Below are 15671 nucleotides of genomic sequence, written 5' to 3'. Positions count from 1 at the left end.
TGTCAAAACCACTGTAGGCTCTATGTTTATTTTTTAGATATAGGATTTACTTATTTATTTTTATACTTTCACCCCCACCCACTTCTTATTCATATGCTCGGAACTTGTTGAATTTCTATCACTGACCACAGTACCCATTTGCACGAAGGTTAGGTAACTTTAACAAACAGTTAACTTGTCATTTTAAAACTTTTACATTTATACAGCGATAACCAGACGTTAACTGTCAATTAATCTTAATAATTTTTGTGGGTCCCGGATTGCATGTTTGTGTGTTAATTATTGCTCGCGTGTATACCGTGTGTTATAAATGGTTTGAAAGAATAAATGAACTTGAACTTGATTTCTCCTTGAAAGTACTAAACTATTAATCTGACCAACAACAACAACAAAATGAATAAACATCCTACAAACAATGAGGAACAGTAGTATTGTATGTACTATGTGTTATATAAACAATGAGGAACCGAAATATTGTATGTACTATGTGTTATATAAACAATGAGGAACAGTAATATTGTATGTACTATGAGTTATATACACAATGAGGAACAGAAGTATTGTATGTACTATGAGTTATATAAACAATGAGGAACAGACGTATTGTATGTACTATGAGTTATATACACAATGAGGAACAGTAGTATTGTATGTACTATGAGTTATATAAACAATGAGGAACAGAAGTATTGTATGTACTATGTGTTATATAAACAATGAGGAACCGAAATATTGTATGTACTATGTGTTATACAAACAATGAGGAACAGTAGTATTGTATGTACTATGAGTTATATACACAATGAGGAACAGAAATATTGTATGTACTATGTGTTATACAAACAATGAGGAACAGTAATATTGTATGTACTATGAGTTATATACACAATGAGGAACAGTAATATTGTATGTACTATGTGTTATATACACAATGAAGAACAGTAATATTGTATGTACTATGATCATGAGTTATATACACAATTAGGAACAGTAGTATTGTATGTACTATGTGTTATATACACAATGAGGAACAGAAGTATTGTATGTACTATGTGTTATATAAACAATGAGGAACAGTAGTATTGTATGTACTATGAGTTATATAAACAATGAGGAACAGTAGTATTGTATGTACTATGAGTTATATAAACAATGAGGAACAGTAGTATTGTATGTACTATGTGTTATATACACAATGAGGAACAGTAGTATTGTATGTACTATGAGTTATATACACAATGAGGAACAGTAGTATTGTATGTACTATGAGTTATATACACAATGAGGAACAGTAGTATTGTATGTACTATGAGTTATATACACAATGAGGAACAGAAATATTGTATGTACTATGAGTTATATACACAATGAGGAACAGTATAGTATTGTATGTATTATGAGTTATATAAACAATGAGGAACAGAAATATTGTATGTATTATGAGTTATATAAACAATGAGGAACAGTAGTATTGTATGTACTATGTGTTATATAAACAATGAGGAACAGTAGTATTGTATGTACTATGAGTTATATAAACAATGAGGAACAGTAGTATTGTATGTACTATGTGTTATATACACAATGAGGAACAGTAGTATTGTATGTACTATGAGTTATATACACAATGAGGAACAGAAATATTGTATGTACTATGAGTTATATACACAATGAGGAACAGTATAGTATTGTATGTATTATGAGTTATATAAACAATGAGGAACAGAAATATTGTATGTATTATGAGTTATATAAACAATGAGGAACAGTAGTATTGTATGTACTATGTGTTATATACACAATGAGGAACAGTAGTATTGTATGTACTATGAATTATATAAACAATGAGGAACAGTAATATTGTATGTACTATGAGTTATACAAACAATGAGGAACAGAAGTATTGTATGTACTATGAGTTTTATAAACAATGAGGAACAGAAGTATTGTATGTACTATGAGTTATATAAACAATGAGGAACAGAAATATTGTATGTACTATGAGTTATATACACAATGAGGAACGGTAGTATTGTATGTACTATGAGTTATATAAACAATGAGGAACAGTAGTATTGTATGTACTATGAGTTATATAAACAATGAGGAACAGAAGTATTGTATGTACTATGAGTTTTATAAACAATGAGGAACAGTAATATTGTATGTACTATGTGTTATATACACAATGAGGAACAGAAGTATTGTATGTACTATGAGTTATATTAACAATGAGGAACAGAAATATTGTATGTACTATGTGTTTTATACACAATGAGGAACAGTAATATTGTATGTACTATGAGTTATATAAACAATGAGGAACAGAAATATTGTATGTACTATGTGTTTTATACACAATGAGGAACAGTAATATTGTATGTACTATGAGTTTTATAAACAATGAGGAACAGAAATATTGTATGTACTATGTGTTTTATACACAATGAGGAACAGTATAGTATTGTATGTACTATGAGTTATATAAACAATGAGGAACGGTAGTATTGTATGTACTATGAGTTATATAAACAATGAGGAACAGTAGTATTGTATGTACTATGTGTTATATAAACAATGAGGAACAGTAGTATTGTATGTACTATGAGTTATATAAACAATGAGGAACAGAAGTATTGTATGTACTATGTGTTATATAAACAATGAGGAACAGAAGTATTGTATGTACTATGAGTTATATAAACAATGAGGAACAGAAGTATTGTATGTACTATGTGTTATATAAACAATGAGGAACAGAAATATTGTATGTACTATGAGTTATATAAACAATGAGGAACGGTAGTATTGTATGTACTATGAGTTATATAAACAATGAGGAACAGTAGTATTGTATGTACTATGAGTTTTATACACAATGAGGAACAGTATAGTATTGTATGTACTATGAGTTATATAAACAATGAGGAACAGTAGTATTGTATGTACTATGAGTTATATACACAATGAGGAACAGAAGTATTGTATGTACTATGAGTTATATAAACAATGAGGAACGGTAGTATTGTATGTACTATGAGTTATATAAACAATGAGGAACAGTAGTATTGTATGTACTATGAGTTTTATACACAATGAGGAACAGTATAGTATTGTATGTACTATGAGTTATATAAACAATGAGGAACAGAAATATTGTATGTACTATGAGTTATATAAACAATGAGGAACAGTAATATTGTATGTACTATGTGTTATATAAACAATGAGGAACAGTAATATTGTATGTACTATGAGTTTTATACACAATGAGGAACAGTATAGTATTATATGTACTATGAGTTATATAAACAATGAGGAACAGAAATATTGTATGTACTATGAGTTATATAAACAATGAGGAACAGTAGTATTGTATGTACTATGAGTTATATAAACAATGAGGAACAGAAGTATTGTATGTACTATGAGTTATATAAACAATGAGGAACAGTAGTATTGTATGTACTATGAGTTATATAAACAATGAGGAACAGTAGTATTGTATGTACTATGAGTTATACAAACAATGAGGAACAGTAGTATTGTATGTACTATGAGTTATATAAACAATGAGGAACAGTAGTATTGTATGTACTATGTGTTATATACACAATGAGGAACAGTAGTATTGTATGTACTATGAATTATATAAACAATGAGGAACAGTAGTATTGTATGTACTATGAGTTATATAAACAATGAGGAACAGTAGTATTGTATGTACTATGAGTTATATAAACAATGAGGAACAGAAGTATTGTATGTACTATGAGTTATATAAACAATGAGGAACAGAAGTATTGTATGTACTATGTGTTATATACACAATGAGGAACAGTAGTATTGTATGTACTATGAATTATATAAACAATGAGGAACAGTAGTATTGTATGTACTATGAGTTATATAAACAATGAGGAACAGTAATATTGTATGTACTATGTGTTATATACACAATGAGGAACAGTAGTATTGTATGTACTATGAGTTATATAAACAATGAGGAACAGAAGTATTGTATGTACTATGAGTTATATAAACAATGAGGAACAGTAATATTGTATGTACTATGTGTTATATACACAATGAGGAACAGAAATATTGTATGTACTATGTGTTATACAAACAATGAGAAACAGAAATATTGTATGTACTATGTGTTATATACACAATGAGGAACAGTAGTATTGTATGTACTATGAGTTATATAAACAATGAGGAACAGAAATATTGTATGTACTATGAGTTATATACACAATGAGGAACGGTAGTATTGTATGTACTATGATCATGAGTTATATACACAATTAGGAACAGAAGTATTGTATGTACTATGAGTTATATAAACAATGAGGAACAGAAGTATTGTATGTACTATGAGTTATATAAACAATGAGGAACAGAAATATTGTATGTACTATGAGTTATATACACAATGAGGAACGGTAGTATTGTATGTACTATGATCATGAGTTATATACACAATTAGGAACAGAAGTATTGTATGTACTATGAGTTATATAAACAATGAGGAACAGAAGTATTGTATGTACTATGAGTTATATAAACAATGAGGAACAGTAGTATTGTATGTACTATGAGTTATATAAACAATGAGGAACAGAAGTATTGTATGTACTATGAGTTATATAAACAATGAGGAACAGTAGTATTGTATGTACTATGTGTTATATAAACAATGAGGAACAGTAGTATTGTATGTACTATGAGTTATATAAACAATGAGGAACAGAAATATTGTATGTACTATGAGTTATATAAACAATGAGGAACAGAAATATTGTATGTACTATGAGTTATATACACAATGAGGAACAGTAGTATTGTATGTACTATGATCATGAGTTATATACACAATTAGGAACAGAAGTATTGTATGTACTATGAGTTATATAAACAATGAGGAACAGTAATATTGTATGTATTATGAGTTATATAAACAATGAGGAACAGAAGTATTGTATGTACTATGAGTTATATAAACAATGAGGAACAGAAATATTGTATGTATTATGAGTTATATAAACAATGAGGAACAGTAGTATTGTATGTACTATGTGTTATATAAACAATGAGGAACAGTAATATTGTATGTATTATGAGTTATATAAACAATGAGGAACAGAAGTATTGTATGTACTATGAGTTATATAAACAATGAGGAACAGAAATATTGTATGTATTATGAGTTATATAAACAATGAGGAACAGTAGTATTGTATGTACTATGTGTTGTATAAACAATGAGGAACAGAAGTATTGTATGTACTATGAGTTATATAAACAATGAGGAACAGTAGTATTGTATGTACTATGAGTTATATAAACAATGAGGAACAGTAATATTGTATGTACTATGTGTTATATACACAATGAGGAACAGTAGTATTGTATGTACTATGTGTTATATACACAATGAGGAACAGTAGTATTGTATGTACTATGAGTTATATACACAATGAGGAACAGAAATATTGTATGTACTATGAGTTATATACACAATGAGGAACAGTATAGTATTGTATGTATTATGAGTTATATAAACAATGAGGAACAGTAATATTGTATGTACTATGAGTTATATACACAATGAGGAACGGTAGTATTGTATGTACTATGAGTTATATACACAATGAGGAACGGTAGTATTGTATGTACTATGAGTTATATAAACAATGAGGAACAGTAGTATTGTATGTACTATGAGTTATATACACAATGAGGAACAGAAGTATTGTATGTACTATGAGTTATATAAACAATGAGGAACAGAAGTATTGTATGTACTATGAGTTATATAAACAATGAGGAACAGTAGTATTGTATGTACTATGAGTTATATACACAATGAGGAACAGTAGTATTGTATGTACTATGAGTTATATAAACGATGGACACATTGACTAATCATGAAAATGTTTACTCGATTCCATTGTTTATATACCGCCATCATTCAAGCAATATTAACTTAGACACTTATTCCTTAAATTGATGAAATATACAGCGGATATTCTACATTCTGTAGCTCCGTGAATGGATTTTATGTCACTTTTACTTCACGTGTGAGCGGTTTTATTATCATTCTCACGAGACATTTGACATTTTTCATCGTCAAATGAGATTCAGATCATGATATCTGTTTCACTAATCACGACCACCCTTTTCGACTACACTTATCAGTATAGCTGAAGTAGATCAAATTGAAGCAGAATCTTGCTGTAAAACTGTTCATCATATTTTAAAAATCAAATGCATGAGCCGAGTTGCATGGGATACATTGTAAAGTCAGGAATGATGTGGCATATTTATAATTGTGAAGAACTAATTTCAGTTTTAAACTTTTCGAGTTACTGTCCAAAAATCATATTTGTCTTAAGTTTTCAATCTATTTTCGGTCACTGTGACCTTGACCTTTGTTCTCCAAAATCAATATCAAAATCAATTCCTTTGCTGGTATCCAACAATATATCCAAGTTTCATTTGATTCAAATTAAAAAATTTCGAGTTATCCCCTGAAACCAATTTTTTTAAAATTTTAAATCTATTTTCGATCACTGTGACCTTGACCTTTGACCTATTTTCTCCAAAATCAATAGAGGTCTTCCTTACCTGGTACATAACAATATCTATAAGTATCATTTGATTCGGATTTAAACTTTCTGAGTTATCATCCGGAAACCAAATTTTTCTGAAATGTTCATTCTATTTTCGGTCACTGTGACCTTAACCTTTAACCTATTTTCTCCAAAATCAGTAGGGGTCTTCCTAACCTGGTACATAACAATATATTTAAGTATCGTTTGATTCGGATTTAAACATTCTGAGTTATCATCCGGAAACCAAATTTTTCTGAAATTTTCATTCTATTTTCGGTCACTGTGACCTTGACCTTTGACCATTTTTCTCCAAAATTAATAGGGGTCTTCCTTACCTAATACCCAACAATATATTAAAGTTTCATTTGATTAGATTGTAAACTTTTTCGAGTTATCATCCGGAAACCAATTATTGACGCCCGCTCGCCCGCATCACCAGACCAATAGCCGAGTTCAACTTCGTTGCAACTATGCTAAAATGTATTTAGATTTTTTTTTTAATTATGAAAATTATCTTTCTTGAATAGCTCGTCCGTTGATATATTGTTCTCAAACCTTTAAATTAGGAATCCTTGGTTTACATTAGAAATATCATTCACTGCATGCCAGCATAAGTATATTCTTAGAAAAGGGGTCTTCCAAATTTTTATGTAATTTTTTACTGGTTGAAAATTTCGAATATATTAGCCACTTCCCCCTTCCGACAAAACTGTATTCTCATTAGATTCTATGTAGAGACGGTACCAATGTTTATGTTCTCTCTATCCAATTGTTCATGTTCTCTCTCTCCAATTGTTCATATTCTCTCTATCCAATTGTTCATGTTCTCTCTATCCAATTGTTCATGTTCTCTCTATCCAATTGTTCATGTTCTCTCTATCCAATATTGGCCATGTTCTCTCTCTCCAACTGTTCATGTTCTCTCTCTCCAATTGTTCATGTTCTCTCTATCCAATTGTTCATGTTCTCTCTATCCAATATTGGCCATGTTCTCTCTCTCCAACTGTTCATGTTCTCTCTATCCAATTGTTCATGTTCTCTCTATCCAATTGTTCATGTTCTCTCTATCCAATTGTTCATGTTCTCTCTATCCAATTGTTCATGTTCTCTCTATCCAATATTGTTCATATTCTCTCTATCCAATTGTTCATGTTCTCTCTATCCAATTGTTCATATTCTCTCTATCCAATTGTTCATGTTCTCTCTATCCAATTGTTCATGTTCTCTCTATCCAATATTGTTCATATTCTCTCTATCCAATTGTTCATATTCTCTCTATATAATATTGTTCATGTTCTATCTATCCAATATTGTTCATGTTCTCTCTCTCCAACTGTTCATGTTCTCTCTATCCAATTGTTCATGTTCTCTCTATCCAATATTGTTCATATTCTCTCTATCCAATTGTTCATGTTCTTTCTATCCAATTGTTCATGTTCTCTCTATTCAATATTGTTCATGTTCTCTCTATTCAATATTGTTTATGTTCTGTATAATAAACACGGCCCAGTAAGTATGTGTAATAATTAACACGGTCTAGGTTTATCTCGACAGTCCCAGTAATTCCGTATGATAAATACGGTCTAGGTTTATCTCGCCAATCTTAGTAATTCCGTATGATAAATACGGCCTAGGTTTATCTCGCCAATCTTAGTAATTCCGTATGATAAATACGGTCTAGGTTTATCTCGCCAATCTTAGTAATTCCGTATGATAAATACGGTCTAGGTTTATCTCGCCAATCTTAGTAATTCCGTATGATAAATACGGTCTAGGTTTATCTCGCCAATCTTAGTAATTCCGTATGATAAATACGGCCTAGGTTTATCTCGCCAATCTTAGTAATTCCGTATGATAAATACGGTCTAGGTTTATCTCGCCAATCTTAGTAATTCCGTATGATAAATACGGTCTAGGTTTATCTCGCCAATCTTAGTAATTCTGTATGATGAATGCGGTCTAGGTTTATCTCGACAGTCCTAGTAATTCTGTATAATAAACACGGTCTAGGTTTATCTCGACAGTTCCAGTAATTCTGTGTAATAAACTCGGTCTAGGTTTATCTCGACAGTCCTAGTAATTCTGTGTAATAAACTCGGTCTAGGTTTATCTCGACAGTCCTAGTAATTCTGTATATGATAAACACGGTCTAAGCTTATCTTGACAGTCCTAGTAATTCTGTATCACAGATACGACCCAGGATTATCTTGACAGTCCTAGTAGTTTTGTATGATAAACACGGCCTAGGTTTATCTCGCCAATCTTAGTAATTCCGTATGATAAATACGGTCTAGGTTTATCTCGCCAATCTTAGTAATTCCGTATGATAAATACGGTCTAGGTTTATCTCGCCAATCTTAGTAATTCCGTATGATAAATACGGCCTAGGTTTATCTCGCCAATCTTAGTAATTCCGTATGATAAATACGGTCTAGGTTTATCTCGCCAATCTTAGTAATTCCGTATGATAAATACGGCCTAGGTTTATCTCGCCAATCTTAGTAATTCCGTATGATAAATACGGTCTAGGTTTATCTCGCCAATCTTAGTAATTCCGTATGATAAATACGGTCTAGGTTTATCTCGCCAATCTTAGTAATTCCGTATGATAAATACGGTCTAGGTTTATCTCGCCAATCTTAGTAATTCCGTATGATAAATACGGCCTAGGTTTATCTCGCCAATCTTAGTAATTCCGTATGATAAATACGGTCTAGGTTTATCTCGCCAATCTTAGTAATTCCGTATGATAAATACGGTCTAGGTTTATCTCGCCAATCTTAGTAATTCTGTATGATGAATGCGGTCTAGGTTTATCTCGACAGTCCTAGTAATTCTGTATAATAAACACGGTCTAGGTTTATCTCGACAGTTCCAGTAATTCTGTGTAATAAACTCGGTCTAGGTTTATCTCGACAGTCCTAGTAATTCTGTGTAATAAACTCGGTCTAGGTTTATCTCGACAGTCCTAGTAATTCTGTATATGATAAACACGGTCTAAGCTTATCTTGACAGTCCTAGTAATTCTGTATCACAGATACGACCCAGGATTATCTTGACAGTCCTAGTAGTTTTGTATGATAAACACGGCCTAGGTTTATCTCGCCAATCTTAGTAATTCCGTATGATAAATACGGTCTAGGTTTATCTCGCCAATCTTAGTAATTCCGTATGATAAATACGGTCTAGGTTTATCTCGCCAATCTTAGTAATTCCGTATGATAAACACGCCCTAGTAGTTCAGTCAAATTAAAGATTAAACTTTACCTAATTGCAACATAATTTTTATTGATACAGACATGATGTACAAGTAAAAAGGAATATCTGATAAAAAATCCACCGATTTCTATCGAGCCGTTTCAGAGAATTCAAAATAATTATTTCGCGTAAGATTTGTTCAAAACCGATGTCCTGAGTGATATTCCATACTTGATTTTCCATTGCGACGTCACGAGTGTATGACGTAAACAATACATGAAATGATAACAATGTACGGAGATAATGGATAAAATGCCGATTCCTTTGAGTGTTCCTCTATATATTGCATTTCTAACAAGTAAGTAAACTTACTATCAATCAAATTTTCACAAATTGCCTTGATTACACCAAATATTCACTCAAAAATTCAATGTAATTGCAGATTTTATTCTCGTATTTACATTAGGCCAAATGCAATTTACAATACAACTTAGAACGTTGTAATGTATTTTGTTGTCTCATATCTAAGATAAACAAATAAATAAAACGTTTATTAATGCATTATGAATGGAAATACGTAACAATGATGAAGCAATACAGTATTTATGTCCATGCCGTTCTAGTCAATTTTTCAAAGTATGGAACGCCGTTTATGTTAAAATGTTAGCATTTTAAAGGAATGTGGTTTTTTGTTGTTGTTTTTTTTTTTTTTAATTTTATCAATACCTAACGATATTTTTCAGCTATGGCATCAACTGGAGAATTGTACATCATTTGCTGTGAAACTGCCTTGTTCAGAACGACAAATTTTGACGGAAAAGGGAAGTCTGGGCTTGAATAATGCCAGTCAAGAGCGTCAAGGAACAATATTTTCCAAACCTGGTGATGTAGTTCATCAACAATGTAGAAAGAATTTTACAGATAAAAGAAGAATTTTACAAGCTAAAAGAAAACAAACATATGAGACAGACAATATGGATGCAGTGGAGCTACGATCCAAAAGCATTTTTGACTTCAAAAATCACTGCATATTTTGTTGCAAGCCAGCCAAAGTTAATAAGCAGAAACGGGGAAATGACGTTTATCCTGTTCGAACTATGGACTTTCACAGTAAAATATTACAAGTATGTATTGAACGAAATGATTCATGGGGAAATCAAGTCAAAGGTCGCATACATTCTGTGAATGATTTACATGCGTCAGATGCGATATATCATCAGCCTTGTAGCATCAATTTTCGGACACTGAAACAGATTCCAGTCCACAGCTTTTTTGAAGAACCACGTCGGAAGAGGCGCTCTCTTGGAAGGCCTGTGAAAGATACTTGTAAAATTGCGTTTGAGGAAACTATGAAATATTTTGAGGAAAATGACGATGAACAAATGACAATTGACGAATTAGTAAGAAAACTGTCTGAGCATTGTAACGATCCGTACTCAGTCAAACATATGCGTCAAAAATTGAACGAAAGATACGGCCAAAATATCATAATTACAAGTATCAATGGTAAGCCAGATGTTGTCACTTTTCGCTACACAGCCAGATATATTCTGCACGAATTTTTCAGAGAATCCAAATTCGGAGAAGCAGAAAACAAAGATGCTATTATTAAAGCTGCAGCGAAAATAATACGATCAGAAATTAAATCAATTAGTGTATCAAAACAAGCATATCCCAAGCCATCAACAAAACCTTAGTTTCCTTCCAGGTGGACTTGGGGCTCTTCTCCAAGGAATTTTCTCAGAAGAAAAACATCCGTTAAAAATTGCTTCAACTGGACAAGCTATTATTTAAGCTGTGCACCCAAGGGTGATTATAGCACCATTACAGTTGAGCCTTTCAGTACAACTTCACCAACATTTTGCTTCAAAATACCTTGTTGACACTCTCAACAAAATGGGATTCTGTTCCTCATACAGTGAAGTGCAAAAGTTTGAGTCCTGCGCAGCTCTAGTTGAAGGAAACTCCCGATTTGATATACCTGCGGAGTCTTGTATGCAATTTATCGCCGATAATGTTGACCATAATTCTAGTACAATTGACGGTCACAATACATTTCATGGTATGGGGATCATGTCAACAGCCACCCCAGGTTTCTTCAACAATAAACGTGTTCCTAGAGTCGATGTTTCAAGAGACTCGATATTAAATTTAGGAACAATTGACATAAAAATCTACAGGAAAGCTTTGGAGTTGCAAGAAGTGAAATTTGACGAGCTTCAAAGCCTTCGGCACATCGACAAGTATCATCACTTGGATGCCTTATCACGGATAATTAAATCTACTGTATGCACCGCGAAAAGAGAGCATTTTCTGTCAAACAAAGAAAACAAGAAAACATTTATTCAAATGCTGTCTACAAGACTCCGAGAAGCCGGTTGTGAAGTAATACAATCTGAAGCAGATGCAGACCGTACTTTGGTTTTCACAGCTCTTCAGAAAGTGAGAACTCAGTCCGTTGCTTTAGTTGGCGAGGATACTGATTTGCTCAGACTATTACTTTATCATGTAGAGCCTGATATCGAAAAGGAGTTATTCTTTTATTCGGACAAGCAAATGAAAAACCATCGGATTTGGAACATATATAACACAAGACAGATTCTTGGAAAAGACCTATGTCAGTGTCTCTTAGTGATGCACGCTTTGACGGGATGTGATACAACATCTAGGCTGTATGGAATCAGTAAACAGGTCACACTCAAGAAGATGAAGGCAAATTTATACTTTTATGTAACAGCCAGTAAGCCTTTCCTAGATAAATTTGCCTCTGTCACTAAATTGGAGCAAGTTGGAGAGGAGATGTTGGCGTCATTGTATGGGGCATTACGAGGAGAAGGTTTGGATATTTTGCGATTCAGAAAATTTGTCACCAAAATCAAAGGTAGAGAAACATATTGATGTACAAAGTCTCCCACCTACTTATGAATCTGCAAAGCAACATATATATAGAGCGTATCATCAAGTACAACAATGGATAGCAAACGACTTGGACGCAACAAAATGGGGATGGAAATTGAATGACACTGGTTATCTTCTACCGATTAAGACTAAATTGGCACCAGCACCGTCCGATCTTCTGAAAATAATTCGTTGCAATTGCCAAAGCAACTGTGACTCAAAGCGGTGCAGTTGCAGACGACACGGAATTAAATGTTCAATTTGTTGTGGAGAATGCCATGGTACAAGTTGTACGAATGCTGAACCTTGCCATGATGACGATGACTAATTTATCAGTCAATTGAATATTTTTTGTATACATGAATGATGAACTGAACACGTGAGATGGTGGTGATCATCATTCACTAGCATTATAAATGATGCACACATGTTTAAACAAGCCATAAGTTATTACTGAAATAACTCAATATATTGATATTTGTATTGTGAATTAAACAAGAAATCTATTAGTGAAAATATACATGTTCTTTGTACGGATTATGATAATAACGATGATATGTCAGATGATGCTTAAACATAATGATTTGTGTGCTGAATTACGCTTTCAAATGAATATTTTTCTTTTATCTTTATTGATGTCAACTTCGATTTCAAAACAAAGTTAGTATTACACCAATCCCCTATATTCATGCAAGATTTACTTGAAAAGTACTCGGAGAATTTTGGAATATAGATTATTAGTTATTGATATTTAAACAGGTAGATCATATATATATATATATATATATATATATATATATATATATAAAGCACAAACAAACAATTATAAGGGAAATTGTTGTGGCCGAGTGGACTTGCGCACTGGTTTGACAATCTTGCTAGGCGGTGGGTGCCGTACGTCGCTGGTTCGACCCCGGGCTGAGGCGAAAATTTTCAGTACCTAGTTGTGATTATTTAGTGCTTTATATATATATGATGACGGTGATATATATATAGATATGATCTACCTGTTTAAATATCAATAACTGTATGTCACTCTAGTACTTTATACGATATTTTATCTGCCTTTCATGTTTCGCGTCTTCCAAAATGTATGGAAATCGACAAACCTGAGAACGTATATATCCATGAATGGCTATAAAATACCATTTAAGGTACCCATTTTCAAACTAGAATTACTCAAAAAGTGCTCGGTGGATTTCAGTGGATTTTGGAATATATATTGTCTAGGGTCTACCTGTTGATGCTCTGTAATCAGAATTTCTGTTGCAATTAGTTCAAGGTTGACCCCCAATATCCACTATTTTGACTGGACTATAGGTTTACTAGACAATTCTAGTAATTCTGTATGATAAATACGGCCTAGGTTTATCTCGACAGTCCTAGTAATTATCAGTGATTATGTATGATAAAAAAGGTCTAGGTTTATCTCGACAGTCCTGGTAATATTATGTATGATGAACACGGTCTAGGTTTATCTCGACAGACATAGTAATTCTGTATAAGTATATAATAAACACGCCCCCCCCCCTCTCTCTCTGACAACGTTCGAACCATTGATTTGAACATATTTTATTTCATAAATATACAACTCGATTGATTATAAGTTCTAGATAGCAACTACCAATAAAGATTATCGTACCACATATATATATATATATATATATATATATATATATATATAGGTTCATGTGAGTACATAATCAGGCATTTATGCAAAACATATTTAAAATATGACATGGCATATATATATATATATATATATATATATATATATATAGGTCTGATTAAAATATGTTAGAGTTCTTAATAAACTTCTGTTCTGCTTTGCTTTGAAAACATAAAAAATTACACCATTTGAAAATATTCATTTCCCCATACTAAAAGGTGGGTATCGACGACAGCAATATCATTTAGCTGAAGGAGTTCATTAAAAAAAAAAACAATGTCTGGCCTCTAAGTGTACCTTTTGCATGCATAGAATTTGGAGAGGCAATAATATTTTTACGATGAAGATCATTATTCAAAATGCAAAAATGTCGTTGGTATGAATAATATTAAGATATCTCTGACCATATGAATGATATAAAGTTGGTTTGGGTACATGCTTTTTGATTTATCAATTGAAGTTATCTCCCTTATTTCTGAGTTCAGCAAGTTCCATTTTCCAACTGTTTCGGGAATAAATTTACTTTTTATTTACTTCAAGTCTGCATCTAGGAAGTGTATAATCGCTAGAATTACGGGTATTATATGATAATAAATTTCTGCGAATATTTCGGCAGATTTCTTTCAAATACTGGGGAACTAAATTGTGGGGGTACCTGTAAAGTGCGAAACGAAGTCTACTGAAACGAAACGAAATCTACCAAAATGAAAGAGATTGTATAACCGAACTCTTTTAATCATAATAATCAAAAATGGTATCTTAGGCCCTTATGAAAGTTACCACATATAAATAAAATTCGCCTCCCCTTTGATGTAGGCTTTCGGCTAATGGTTGGAAGGGGGGTGCCTAAGCACAACGTACATATCCGAAGTTGATTAGATACCCCGTGCAATTAGTTTCGGATCCCTAAATTTCAGAACAGAGGTCTGAGGAAACACACTAAACGAGGGGTGGGGTCGCCAGCGTTGGATCCACCTTCGGGCATAGATACATTAATTGTTTGAAGAAGCTGGTGTCTGAGAAAGAACTAGCTCGTTTATCTCTAACTGCTGAGGAGCGAGTACTTTCAATAATAGAAAAAATTAAATAGTATACCATATTATATGAATGCAATTCGGTGAGATATACATACAGTTATTATTAAAAATTGATATGTAGTGAGTCTAAAGATAACTCTATAGGCTACATTTGGGGTGTTGCTAAGACGGGGAATTGAAAACGGGACAGAAAACGGAATTTTTTTTTATGCAATAATATCAGGAGGAGGTCAGCATTTTGTAAAAATC

Source organism: Ostrea edulis, chromosome 7, assembly GCF_947568905.1.
Source record: "Ostrea edulis chromosome 7, xbOstEdul1.1, whole genome shotgun sequence".
In the NCBI taxonomy this organism is placed as follows: Eukaryota; Metazoa; Mollusca; class Bivalvia; order Ostreida; family Ostreidae; genus Ostrea; species Ostrea edulis.
This window is presented reverse-complemented; position numbering follows the sequence as displayed.